Consider the following 13101-nt stretch of genomic DNA (forward strand, 5'->3'; position numbering starts at 1 on the left):
CTGTCCCAGCGATCTCCTTATCTTCAACAGGGGACTTAAATTTCCCCCCTAACACCTCCTCAGTAGAATGAACGGCACCCTGCCCCACTTGTTCAGTAGCTTGAGTCTGCTCCACAACAGCTAGGGAAGCTTCCCTCACGACCTCTAAGGAGGCTGGAACGGATCTAAACCCTTCAGCAGGCGTCGAGGTCGAGCTCGACCCACCATGGCTAGATGACCGAGCTGGTTGGGTGCGGCGAGAGCTCGGCTTGGAAGTTCGAGAAGAGGCTTTGACGGGAGGTCGGCTGATCTTCTTGGAGGAAGCGGCCTGAGCCAGCTCTGCAGCAATCTCAGTTACAGAACGCCCATCCCCAAAGGCGTCAAAAATGGCATGCATGTTCTCCCGAGACAGGTCAAAATTCTTGGGGAATTTGATGCCCTCCATTCTAACCTCAGAAGCTTCAAGAAACAAGAAGTTATAAAGAGTCAGCATACTTCCTGATATCATGAGCAAAGAAGAAACAGAATAGCCGGACAAAGCACTATACCCGTGTCCCGGATATCCCTAAGGTTGGACGCAAACATACACTTCTCGACATCATACTTCCTCTCAACGGAAGTCAGTCGAAGCAGCCCGACCTGCTCAATAAGACTCAATTCGGGCAGATCGTTGCAGCCCGGAAAGATCTCCCCCCACCTTAGGTCCACATCCCATGATCGGCAGGACTCTAATTTCAACTCCGCCACAAGGAAATTCTCTACCCATCCCTTTATAGAATCCTTGTAGCCCGTAAGAAGAGACAGCCCATTACGGGGGGAAAAGTAATAGAAGTTTTGCTTCGCCCTAACCAGGCGGAAAAAAGTGACAAACAGACAGGCCGTAGGGGCGAAACCCCAACCCAGACAGATAGACTCGAAACAGGACATGAACAAAATGGAATTTGGGGATAACATTTGAGGAGTTACCCCAAAGTATTCAAACACCTCAACAAAGAAAGGGGTAAAAGGAAGCGGTAGACCAAATTCTCTCTGCTTCAGGAAAAACACTATGCTACGAACCTCTTGGGGATCCACTAAACCAAGTGGGCAAGGGTAAGGAAGAACTATCCTCTCATTCGGAAGAGGTGCTCGAATAAGATACAACGGAGTATCTAAAAGCCTCCGGGAAATGTGATTAGTTATGTTGGAAGGGGTAATATGCGACTCAAGATCAAAAACATCAGGAAGCTTTAAACTTGCCATGGAAGAACAAGGAAGCGTACCTGAGAACACGATGGGATGAAAAAAGAGACGTAGAAGGAATTGCAGGAAGACAGAGAGCAACCAAGAGCTAGTTCTTCAAAAGACAGAAGGAATTCGAAAAGAAAGAAAGAAAGGCTATTATGAGGCAAAGCGCTGATACTGAACAGTTTTGTCTTGGAGCGGCGCGATCATTAATTGTTCTCGAAGTTTACCCTCTCGACGGTTAGGAAATAACCGGCCAGACGGTAAAGGGGCAAAAGGATGATCGCTGGGCTTCTCTACATCTATCAAGGGCCAAGTATACGATGACAGTCCATCATTTAAAAGCCCATTCGCCATTCACATAATACAGGCCCAACTCATCAGTCAGAGCAACTTAGCCTACTACTTTACCATCCCTATGGTAAATGCCGAGGAAACAGAGAGGCAAGTCATGAAAAGACTCAAAAGTACAAGCAAATGGGAGCATGATAAAGGTCAGACTTGCGCATCACTTAAAAAGTTATAAGATTTGATTTACCGCTACTAAACAAAGGGTGGGAGATCGGAAAGAGGCGCCAAAAGCACCTCGGAGTCATACAAAGCTGAGAGCTTAGAGTTCAACTCATCAAAAGCCGAGCTCAGAGGTCGGATTAGTCCAGCTCAGACAGCATGACTTGAGAGCTCGGCCAGCTAAAGGAAACTCAGAGCTCATTTCACTAAGCAAAGATAGAACTCTCAGGTCGGTCAATTCAGCTCGGACAACATGACCTGAGAGCCCGATCGGATGAAGGAGACTCAAAGCTCAATTCATCGAAGTAAAGACCGAGCTCACAGGTCGGTCAGACAGTCCAGTTCGAAAACTTGGAAGCCCAGTTGACTAAGTGGATCCGGAGTTCAACTCATCAGAGCTCGCAGATAGGTTAGATTAGCTCGGGAAAAAGCAGGACAGAGCTCAGTTGGTTAAAATTATAAGGCGAGCAATCTAAAGTATTTCACACATGATAAAAGAAGAACAGCTTAAGCATGAGAGCAGAACAAGAACTTCATTAAAAGAAAAGCACATTACAGCACGTTACAAAGGCCTACGCTACGGGATGAAAGACTATCCTTAAAGAATTTACATATCCAGATACTTCCTCATCTACGACTATCACCTACCCTACTATTCTAGTCTTCAGCTCGGAGGACTTCTCGTAGCTCGGAATGAGAGTTTTTCAGAAAAGGCCAAGATCTGTCTCGTTATTACAGGGGAACTGAACAAGTTGATTCCCATAAGCATTTCTCACTGTTCCCCTGGGCGAACGTCCGGTTACCCAAATGTGATGCACGGTACATTCGAACAAGCTCAGATATGGTATGCCGGCCGTGCATCACACATGAAAAACATAAGTCTTCGAGGCTATGGCCCCGAAGAGATCGCGAAGTACACATTCGAAAAAATCGCTGGAGACCTGACTGAGTGCAGCAGATCCCAGTCTCACGTAATACTGGTACTTCACACCAAAGGGAATAATAATACTGGTACTTCACACCAAAAAGAACAACAAGCTGAGCGCCGGCGCCACTCCCATTTATATCAAAAGAGGACAACAGGGGCATCGAGGAAATTCCCTGTTTCTCTGCGAAAAAAGGCGAAGTTAGAGCGAACCCCTCAACAGTCCAGAACTTCTCTGGAGCCCGGACAACAAGCAGAGGAGGAGGCCGACCAGACGACCTGGGTAAAGCAGTTTCAGCAGCTTGCTGAATGGTCCCGCCCTTCGCCTGCCATACCCGAAAGATCTTCAATGCACCCTCCAGACGCCTTAGAGGTAACATCAAATTTCCAAGAATTTTGAACTGACCCATATTTATCTCAGGAGCTGCAAAAAGTTTCAAAACAGGGACAAGTCAGAAACAGTTCTCCCTTAAGATGATAAGAGCACAATCAAGGCAAACCTCTGGGGCACAAGACAACCTGTTTGAAGAAGGCGTTGGATAGACCTGCCACAGATAAAACAAGAATTTCTCGCTTCAACAGAAGGCTCAAGAATGAAGAAAAGCTGGCGCTGATATATACTCGGAGCCTGAGGACTTAGCACGGGGCAGAACTACACTAGACTCTAAGCTAATGGTGTCAGATTTCTAAAAGATATTCACAGAAAAGGAAAGAAAGGAGATGTCCGGATAATGATGACAAGAAAGTAAAGGCGGCAGAGGACAAGAAAAATAGAGAAAAGACAGAAAGAGGAAAGAGCAGATAGAATTCAGAAACTGCGCAACGACTGAAAGATGAAAGGATGTTATTAAGGCACCTGAACCCGAACAGACGCGATCATAATAGTTCTTGATATTCACCCCCTCGGCAGTTGGAGCAATAACGGCCGAGAAGGTGAAGGGGCAATTGATGACCGCTGGATTCCTTCACCCCGGACCAGGGGCTTGACCACAGCCCAAGGCCCACGACGTAGGGGCCCACACACCTGATGTACATAACAAGCCTGGCTCATCCAACCTTCAAGGCCGGGCTCGGCCCATCTTCCTCACTCAAGCCGGCCCGGCCCGCATGAAGCAGACCCTCTCCACTCAGGCTTAGCATCCGGCCCAACTCTCAGCCTAGCCCAGGATCCGGAATAATATTCACCAGACAGCCTGGCAGATCTGGTCGAACATACGCACGAGGAGAATCAGAGGCCGTTACGCATGGAGCAGGCGGCTGATACCCTAGTACCTCCGAATCCGCATGGCAGAGACGCGTGGCCCAATCCTGGAGAGACCTTTACACGTCACCGGCAAGCAAGACAATGTATAAAAGAGGAGTCCCCTCCTCAGGAAACTCAAGTCTTATTCAGTAATACAAAACCCTTGTAAAACCCTATTCCATTGGATCTCAGATCATCACATGTAAATAAATATTTTTATAAATTAAATAAAATTAAAATTATTATTAAAATAAAATAAAATTGAATCCCTAACCTAAATTAAATAAACTTCCAGTTGGAAGGGGTGGCACTTCATCGATCATCACTTGCGATTGCTGGTCCACTTTTAACGTTTCAAATTTGCAGTCTCTCACGTTACTTGCAAGACGTAATCAAACTCATTATCGTCATTGCTTTCTACGTTTACTAAATTTTTAAAAGGAAAAAATATTATTTAATTTTTATAATATAAAAAAAATTTTAATTTTAAAAAATATATTAAAATATTTTTAAAATTTTAAAAAATTTATTAATTAATTTTTTATTAAATTTTAACCGTTAAATATTATAAAAATATTTTAAAATACTCTCTATACGAAATAACTATTTAATAAATATTTTTATAAAATTAAAATATTAATTAATTAATTTTTTTAATTATATAAACTATATAATAAAAATTTAATAGTTAAAATTAATAAAATGATTAATTAATATATTTTTTAATAATTCATATGTATTAATATATTTTTTAAAATTGAAAAATCATTTATTAAATTTTTTTATATTATAAAAATTAAATAATAATTTTTTTAATTATAAATGAGTTAAAATAACATTTCTGGTTTAATTCTACGTTGTATAAAAATATCAGTACAACATAGACGCTATGGTTATTTACCTGACTTGTTGGTTTGTTTTATTTTCAGAGAATAATAAAGGTAAAATATTTTAAATCATTTATTTATTTTCATTTTTAAAAGTAAATAAAAAAACTTAGAGAATATTTTGCATTTAAATTAAAATTTATTATTTAATATCTAAATTATGAAAAAAATTCATCTCTCCATTTTAAAAAAATATTAAAACGTTCCTATTTTTTAAAAATCTACAATACAATCCTTCCATTAGTTTTAGCCCCTAAATATTTTATTATTTAGTTTCTATAATTTAAAAAAATTTATTAGTTAATTTTTTAATTTTATAAAAAAATTATTAATTAATTAATCTCTCTATAACAAATTTATATTATTTTAATAATATTGATAATCTGAGATATAGAAAATAGGGTTTACAAGAGTTCTGTAAACTTAGTCCGAGAGAAGGATGCTCCTCTCTTTTTATTCTTTTTCTTTGTCTATTAGTGACGTATAACAGTCTTACTATCATTGGGCCACGTGTCTCTACCATATAGATATGGACGTACGAAAATATCAGATCCCTGTTACATACGTAACGGCCATTTAATTCTCCTCTGGCACGCATACGGATGGACCCACCAGGCGGGTGGGCTGGATGATGAGATTAAGGCTGAGCCTAGGGGAGGTCTGATCATTGGGCCGGATAAGTTGGGCCGACCTGATTGAGAAACCCAGGCGGGGCTCGATTCTTCGGCTGAACGGGCTGGACCTGGCTCATGCAAGAGGCTTAGAAGCCTTCGGATCATGGGCTGTCATCATGGGCCTAGCCTTAGACCGGGGTAGTGAAATCCAGCGGTCATCAATTGCCCCTTTACCTTCTCATCAGTTATTGCCTGACTAATGAGGGGGTAAATACCGAGAATCATTATGACCGCGCCGCCTAAGTATAGTCTGCCTCAAAACATTTTTTCATTTCACTACAGTTTCAAATTTCAAATTCTCTCTGTCTTCTCAAAACATTTGCTCTCCTCCGTTCTCTGCTATCTTCGTTTTCCTCTAATCATCCGCTCTAACTGCTTTCCAGGTACGCCTCTTCTCCCACTATGGATAGCTCTAATCTCCCCGATGTCGTCAACCTAGAGTCTAGCATCACCCTTGCCAATTTGAAAAATTATATCCCTCGGGAGTATCAGAACACTCCACTTTATCTCATTCGGGCTCTCTGTAACGACCCGGAAACCGGACCGCTACCGGCGCTAGGACTCGGGTCGGCTTAAGGCCGCCAGAACCCGTAGCAAGCCAAACATACATCCTGTGAACCTGTTTCATCCCATACATGGTCAACATCATACATAAAAATTTAAAACTTTTCCTTCATTTCAACATTTCTTTACCAAGCCTAGCCTGTGCATGCACAAACATAACATAAACCTCTCATTGGAGTCCTCATCAATTGCTCCAATGGGGTAACATAACATAACATAGGCTTGGATTACATAGGCATCATAAAAACATTAAATCTCATACAAGACCATGTGTACCGGGAATACAACAGACTCTAGTCAAGCACATTATCAAACTTACATTACATTACATCTCATACTTTTACATTACCAACAAACCATGTCCACAGCTAAACTATTACATAAACTTCTCTTACTCTGCTGACTTCTCTATCTACTCTGCACCTGCAAGACTGGGGTTAGGGGAGAGGGGGTGAGCTATAAATCCCAATGAGCAGAAACTAAAAACATTTGCTTTAATTCCTCCATTTTTAGGTATATTATTATTCATTTTATTATTATTATTATTATTCCTCCATTTTTAGGTATATTATTAATTAACTTTTTCTTTCTTTTTCTTATTCATGCTTTCATGAAATGCAACACATCACAGCTAATCACATAAAGGATGGTATTGTCACCATTAGTCCTCAACATCTCCAAATGCCAGGGGCGTAGAATGGGCCTCACTGGTCTTTCTCTTACATAACATAACATTCCAAAGTGCCAGGGGCGTAGAATGGGCCTCACTGGTCTTTCTCTTACATAGTGCCAGGGGCGTAGAATGGGCCTCGCTGACCTTCCATAACATATCATCATAACATAACATCAGAGGACTATGGATCACCCAACAACCATCCACATCAACATCAATTTATGCAATGCAGCATATTCGTGAATTCTAATGCAAACATCCTGAAATATTGCATGGCATAATGATGCATGGGCAATGCTTTATGATTCATTCATTTATTCATTTATTCAATTACTTTGCTTTAAAACTTAAGGGGATTGTTCCACTCACCTGGTGACTGAAGCTTTGACAACGAACTCTGAACGACTATCTCACAACCGGGCGTCTCGGTTCCTCGGGTCCGAACCTACACAGGTGGACTCAAATGAGGCACCAAACAACAAGAACATAACTCTAAACATACCCCCAAAAACCTCCTAAAAACACCTCAAAACACTCCTAGGAAGCATGCAAGAAAAGGCTGGACAGGGCACTTTCGGCGGCACCTTCGGCGGCCGGAAGTCCCTTCAGAGCCGAAAGTCAGGCAGGTTCGGCGGCACCTTCGGCGGCCGAAAGTCCCAGACAGAGACGAAAGTCTCTTTTCGGGGGCAACTTCGGCAGCCGAAAGGCCTGCCTCCCCAGCCATGTTCGGCGGCCGAAAGTGCCTTCGGCTGCCGAACCTGGTTTCTGCCAAAGGGCAGAAACTTTGGCTCCTCTATGCACATTTGCCTCCCAACTCTCAAATCATGCATAAACTTGTTCTAAAACATGCATAAACACCAAACATCACACCTAGGGGTCTCAAACTATCAAATACCCCAACTACAACACTTCAAACACACAAAATCAACATACATTGTTCAAATCATCATCAAAACCCATAAACTCCACTTAAAGCCTAACATGCATTTCTACCCATAAAACAACTTTAAACTTACTTAAAACACATAAGGAGCTTAAGATCGGCCCTTACCTCTTGAAGATCGAGAGGAAGACGACCTAAACTTGGAGATCCACGAAAATGAGCTCCTGAGTTCCCAAAGCTCCAAAACTTGTTTCAAAAGTTCAAAACCTTCAATGCAAGCTTAAAACTCAAGAAAATGGTGGGGATTTGAAGGAAGAACACTAGATCTGGGGAGAGGGAGGTCGGAAGCTAGCTGTGGCCGAAAATGGGAGAAAGCTCGCCCATTTCGGCTAAGTGACCCTTTTATAGTGGCTGGCCAGGCCACGTTCGGGGGCCGAACTTGCCTCCGCATGCATGCCATGTTCGGCGGCCGAACTTGACTTTCGGCGGCCGAATATGAACTTCCCTCACTCATGCTTTCGGGGGCCTAACGTGCCTCCAAAACGCATGCATGTTCGGCGGCCGAACTTGACTTTCGGCGGCCAAACCTGGGTTTTCCTCCAAAGACTTCTCATGAAAAACTCATTTAATTTTCATACTTAAAACCATGAAATGCTTTAAAACATTTTATGAAAACATGTTTCTACCCTACTAGAGGCTTCCGACATCCGAGATTCCACCAGGCGGTAGGAATTTCGATATCAGAGTCTAGCCGGGTATTACACTCTCCTTCGGAATGAGAGGATTGTTCTCCCCGATCCTCCTCCTTCCGGTCTAGTCGACCCTCAGAAGGACGTCAGCTTGGTCTTCTTCGTTAAGCAGAGGGAATTTGGCTTATCGTTTCCCTTCTCTCCTTTCTTTATTGAGGTCTTTCGGTATTTCGAGATTACTCCTCAAATGCTGACTCCCAATTCCGTTCTCTTCATGTATTCTTTTGAATATGTGTGTCTGAGCTGGCGGTTCTCACCCACGGTGCGTCTATTCATCACTTTCTTCAGGCTGGTCAAGGCGAGCCAAGGGTTTTATTATTTTGCCCCTCGCGGAGAGCTGTCAATTTTTACGGGTTATAAAGACTCCATCAAGGGTTGGGTAGAGGGGTTTGTGGTGATGGAGTTAAAGAAGGAGACCGGGTTAGCTTGGGAGCTCGATCTCTCCTGGTAGGAGGTATTTTTGGGTTACAATGACTTGCCTCAGTTGAACCTTACCGATCGGGTGGGGTTCATTCGACTGACTTTTGTAGAAAAGAAGTACGACGTCGAGAAGTGCCTGTATGCGTCCAACCTTCGGGATATCAAGGACGCAGGTACTTTATTCCATTTGCCTGCTTTATCTTGTTTTTGTGATTTTTATTGAGCTCAGCTCTGACTTGCCTTGATTTTGGATTTTTGCAGCTTTCGAAAAGAAGATGGATCAAATCAAACCTCCCAAGAACCTCACGCTGTCCCGAGAGAGCATGAACGCTGCTTTGGACGCTCTTTTGGCTGGGAAATCGGTGGGGGAGGCTGCTTAAAAGGTGGCTGAAGTTATTTCTTCCAGGTCAGCTAGCCGACCTCCCCCTCCTCCTCCGATTACTTCACAGGCTCCCAGACCGGGCTCTCGAGGCACCAGGTCTACCAGGCCCGCAAGCCGCAGCTGGTCGAGCTCGACTTCCCAATCTACTCAGGCCCCTAGGTCCCAGCGAGCTTCTACCGAGGGAGCAAAAAAGGCTCCTAAGGTTGCCCCTCGGCAGGTTGAAGATACCGGGCTGGAGAGGACGAGGCCTGCTTTGCCTTCTGAGGGTGCCTCCGAGGAGAGGCCCAAGGTTTCCACAACTTAGGAGTGGGTCCCTGAAGGGGGAACATAGATTGCCCCCACTGACGAGGGTGTTCAGGGGGCTCCTGCCGAGCTCGGCTTAGTTACCGAGGAGAGGGAACCTAGACCAGTTGAGGGAGTTGTCTCCCAGGGCGTTGTGGAAAGGGCTGAGTCTGGGTCGGTCGAGGTCATTCCTCCCCAAGAGAAGTCATTGGCTGCCTCTAAGGACCCTGCAGAGGGGGTTGGGAGTAAGCGTCTCCCTCCTTCCAAAGTTCCAGCCTCAGCTCCTATTTCCAAGAAGGCTTGGGCTTCCAGGAGGCCGGCGCCACCTCTGCCTCCTCTGGGAAAAGAAAAAGCTTTTGTGGTGCCTCTGCTGTCTGCCCCAGACAATGACATTCTAAACACAGAGGACATCACCCATCAATCCCCGGCGAGCGTGGTAGCTGAAATAATCCAGGAGCAGATGTTCGGTGGGGTCGCGGAGGCCTCAGATCCTCGCCTGCTGGCTCTCTCTGGCCTCTTGGCTAGCTCTACCCAAGAGCTGGTGGCCTTCTGGGCTCGATTCAGAGAGCAGCTGGGGGACACTCTCAGGGAGATGCTCTTAATGGTAACTCTCGCTGTCTCTTTTCTGTTTTTGAGTTACTTTTAGCTTCTTTTACCTTATGACTTTAATCATTTTCTCTTTTGCTAGGCGACGGGTGTTTTCATGGAGATAGATGCCCGGAATCGCGCCCTCAGGGACTTAATGGACAGCTGTATTGCCCGGGAGCATTCGAGGTCCCTCCAGATAGAGCTGCAGACTGCGTTGGAGGCCCTCAAAAGGGCTGATGGGAGGATAGCTGTGGCAGAGGATCAGTGTGACGAAGCTTTAAAGCAGCTGTCCTCCTTGGAGGAGATCCGGCGTGAAAGGGATGAGGTCCAGCACCAGCACGAGCAGTTGAAGGCAAATTTTGATGCCGTGTTGGCTCAAAAGAGTGAGGCCTTAGCTTGGGTCATGGTTCTTGAGCAGGAGCTGAGTAAGCATGCTGATAACGAGAAGGACCTGGCCCTGGCAGTAGAAGCATCTAAACTCCAAAATCAGAATCCCTGCTAGGAGGTCGTGGCTCTTAAAAAGAGATGCTCAGCTCTGCTGGAAGATGCCAAGCTTGCAAAAGATAGGGTCCAGCTGGAGTGCGAAGAGCGCCTGCGGGAGTATAAAGAGTCAGCTGAGCTCAAGAAAGAGATTGATCAGGTCTGTGAGGCTCATCTTCAGAGCTATAAAAACTCTTCGGAGCTGAAAGCCAGGATAGTTGAGGCCTGCAAGGAGCGACTTGCGGAGTTCAAAGGCTCTGGCGAAATGAAGACTGACGTATGGAATAAGAGCTTTCGCATGTTCATCTCCGGATACAATCGAGGCTTAAGGGATGCCAGATATGCCCCCTCCACCCCGTTGGCTGAACTCCGAGCTGCTGAGGAAGACTCTGATGGCGAGGAGGTACTCTACGAGGAGGATGACAGACCCTTGCCCAAAGGGGCTTCTCGGACTGCAGCTGGGCCTTCCCAGGAGGATGCCGAGCTAGAAGAAGGGGGTGATGAGCCTGTCGAAGCTGCTGGACCTCGAGGTGGAGAGGAAGTAGGGCCCGAAGGGGGGGAAATAGTTCCCTTTGTAAATAATAGCATAGGTACTGATGATGTAAATAACGATATTCTTGAGCATGTAAGTCCTTTAAGGATAATTTTCCCTTCAGTGGAATAGGTGATAAGTTTGTAATTTTTATTTTTCTTTTAATGAAATTTGACTTCTACTTTTTGTTTACTCTTGGGTTGTTTTTACCTTTGTTTAGTTTTCCTGTTTTATCAAGCTACTTAATTTGTTAAAGGCCTAACCTGTTCAATTGGTTAAGGACTTAAGAATAAAATACTTAAGCCATGTCCAATAATTTTCCTAAGGAATCGAGCCTACTGTCCTTTATTCCTTGCTCTAAGTCTAATCAGGTCTAGAAGTTTAGCAAGGGACTTGGCTTATAACTTATGAACTTTTCTAATTTCACAAAGGCATTCTTATCTGCAGGCCTCTTCCGAACTGGACCGGCCCTATGGATGAAAATCTTTAAGCTATATGTTTAATTAATCTTCCCCATGGTTCAATCATATTAGATCTCCACCATGAGTTCAAAATTTTAACAATTGGTTAAGATGTAAGCTCGGGCGTGAAGCCTTCACATAATAATGATAAGTTAGATCATGTACCTTTTCAAAATTTTTTTTTTTTTTTAGTTCTGCCGTCTGCTTATGCCTCGGATTCTTTATTGGATCAAAGGAGGTTCGTAACTTTCAGTTCACCTTTGGACCTTCTTAGTACGGCTCTTCTTCTATTTGGTTTTCTGGGCTCAGCTCTGCACGTTTCAGGTTGGCACTTTTGGCCTTATGTTGCTTTTGTCTTCTGGGCTGATTTTTTTATGCCGGAAGATCTTGGGAATTCCAGCCAGGTGGCATTGGGAGATCTTGGGGATCCTGGTCATGTACCTCCCTGAGGTCTTGTCATCTCAGCTCGGTTTGCAGTGTTAGGAGATCTTGGGAATCCTGGTCACCTACCTCCCCGAGGTCTTGTCCTCTCAGCTCGATTTGCGGTGCCAGTATATCTTGGGGATCCTGGTCACCTACCTCCCTGAGGTCTTGTCGTCTCAGCTCGGTTCGCGGTGCCAGGAGATCTTGGGGATCCTGGTCACCTACCTCCCTAAGGTCTTGTCCTCTCAGCTCGGTTTGCGGTGCCAGGAGATCTTGGGGATCCTGGTCACCTACCTCCCTGAGGTCTTGTCGTCTCAGCTCGGTTCGCGGTGCTAGGAGATCTTGGGGATCCTGGTCACCTACCTCCCTGAGATCTTGGGCCTTTGTGCCTGTTTTATTTTTCTTTTCTATTTCCTTCAATGGAAGCAATGTAAGTTATGACAAATAAAGAATTTGGATGATAAAAACGTCTATTTTATTGCCATGTTTTAAAGTACAATCAGTCTTTTTACATTTGATGACATCTTTAGGGGAAGTACCTTTTTAAATGCTGGATATTCCAAGCATGGGGCTCAGGGTTTCCCTGCATGTCTTCAATTCGATATACTCCTGGCCTGACCACTTTTGCTATTCTGAAAGGACCCTCCCAGGTCGGAGCCAGTTTTCCTACTGCCGCTCTCTTTCTAGTAGCTTCTAGGTTTCTCAGGGCCAAATCTCCTATCTTCAAGCTTCTTTCTCTGACCCTTTGATTGTAATAACGGGCTGCTCTTTGTTGATAAGCGGCAGTACGGACTTGAGCTTCCTCCCTGACTTCTTCGAGAGCATCCAGGTTACTTCTTAACTTACCATCGTTGGTGCTTTCACTACTGAATTGGACTCGATGAGTGGGGATTTGCAGCTTGATTGGGACCACAGCCTCAGTGCCAAAGGCAAGTGCAAAAGATGTTTTTTTGGTGGACGTCCTGGGGGTGGTTCTGAGTGCCCACAGTATGCTATTGAGCTTTCTGTCCAGTTCGCCTTTGCCCCATCCAGCCGCTTCTTCAACCCCTGGAGGATAGCTCTATTAGTGACCTCTGTCTGGCCGTTGGTCTGAGGATGAGCTACCGAGGAGAATTTGCGCCATATTTCCATATTTGCTGTGAATGCTCTGAAGGCACTGCAGTCGAATTGTCTGCCATTATCTGAGATGAGTACCCTCAGTATTCCGAACCTGCAGATGATG

Source organism: Manihot esculenta, chromosome 4 (assembly GCF_001659605.2).
Source record: "Manihot esculenta cultivar AM560-2 chromosome 4, M.esculenta_v8, whole genome shotgun sequence".
NCBI lineage: Eukaryota > Viridiplantae > Streptophyta > Magnoliopsida > Malpighiales > Euphorbiaceae > Manihot > Manihot esculenta.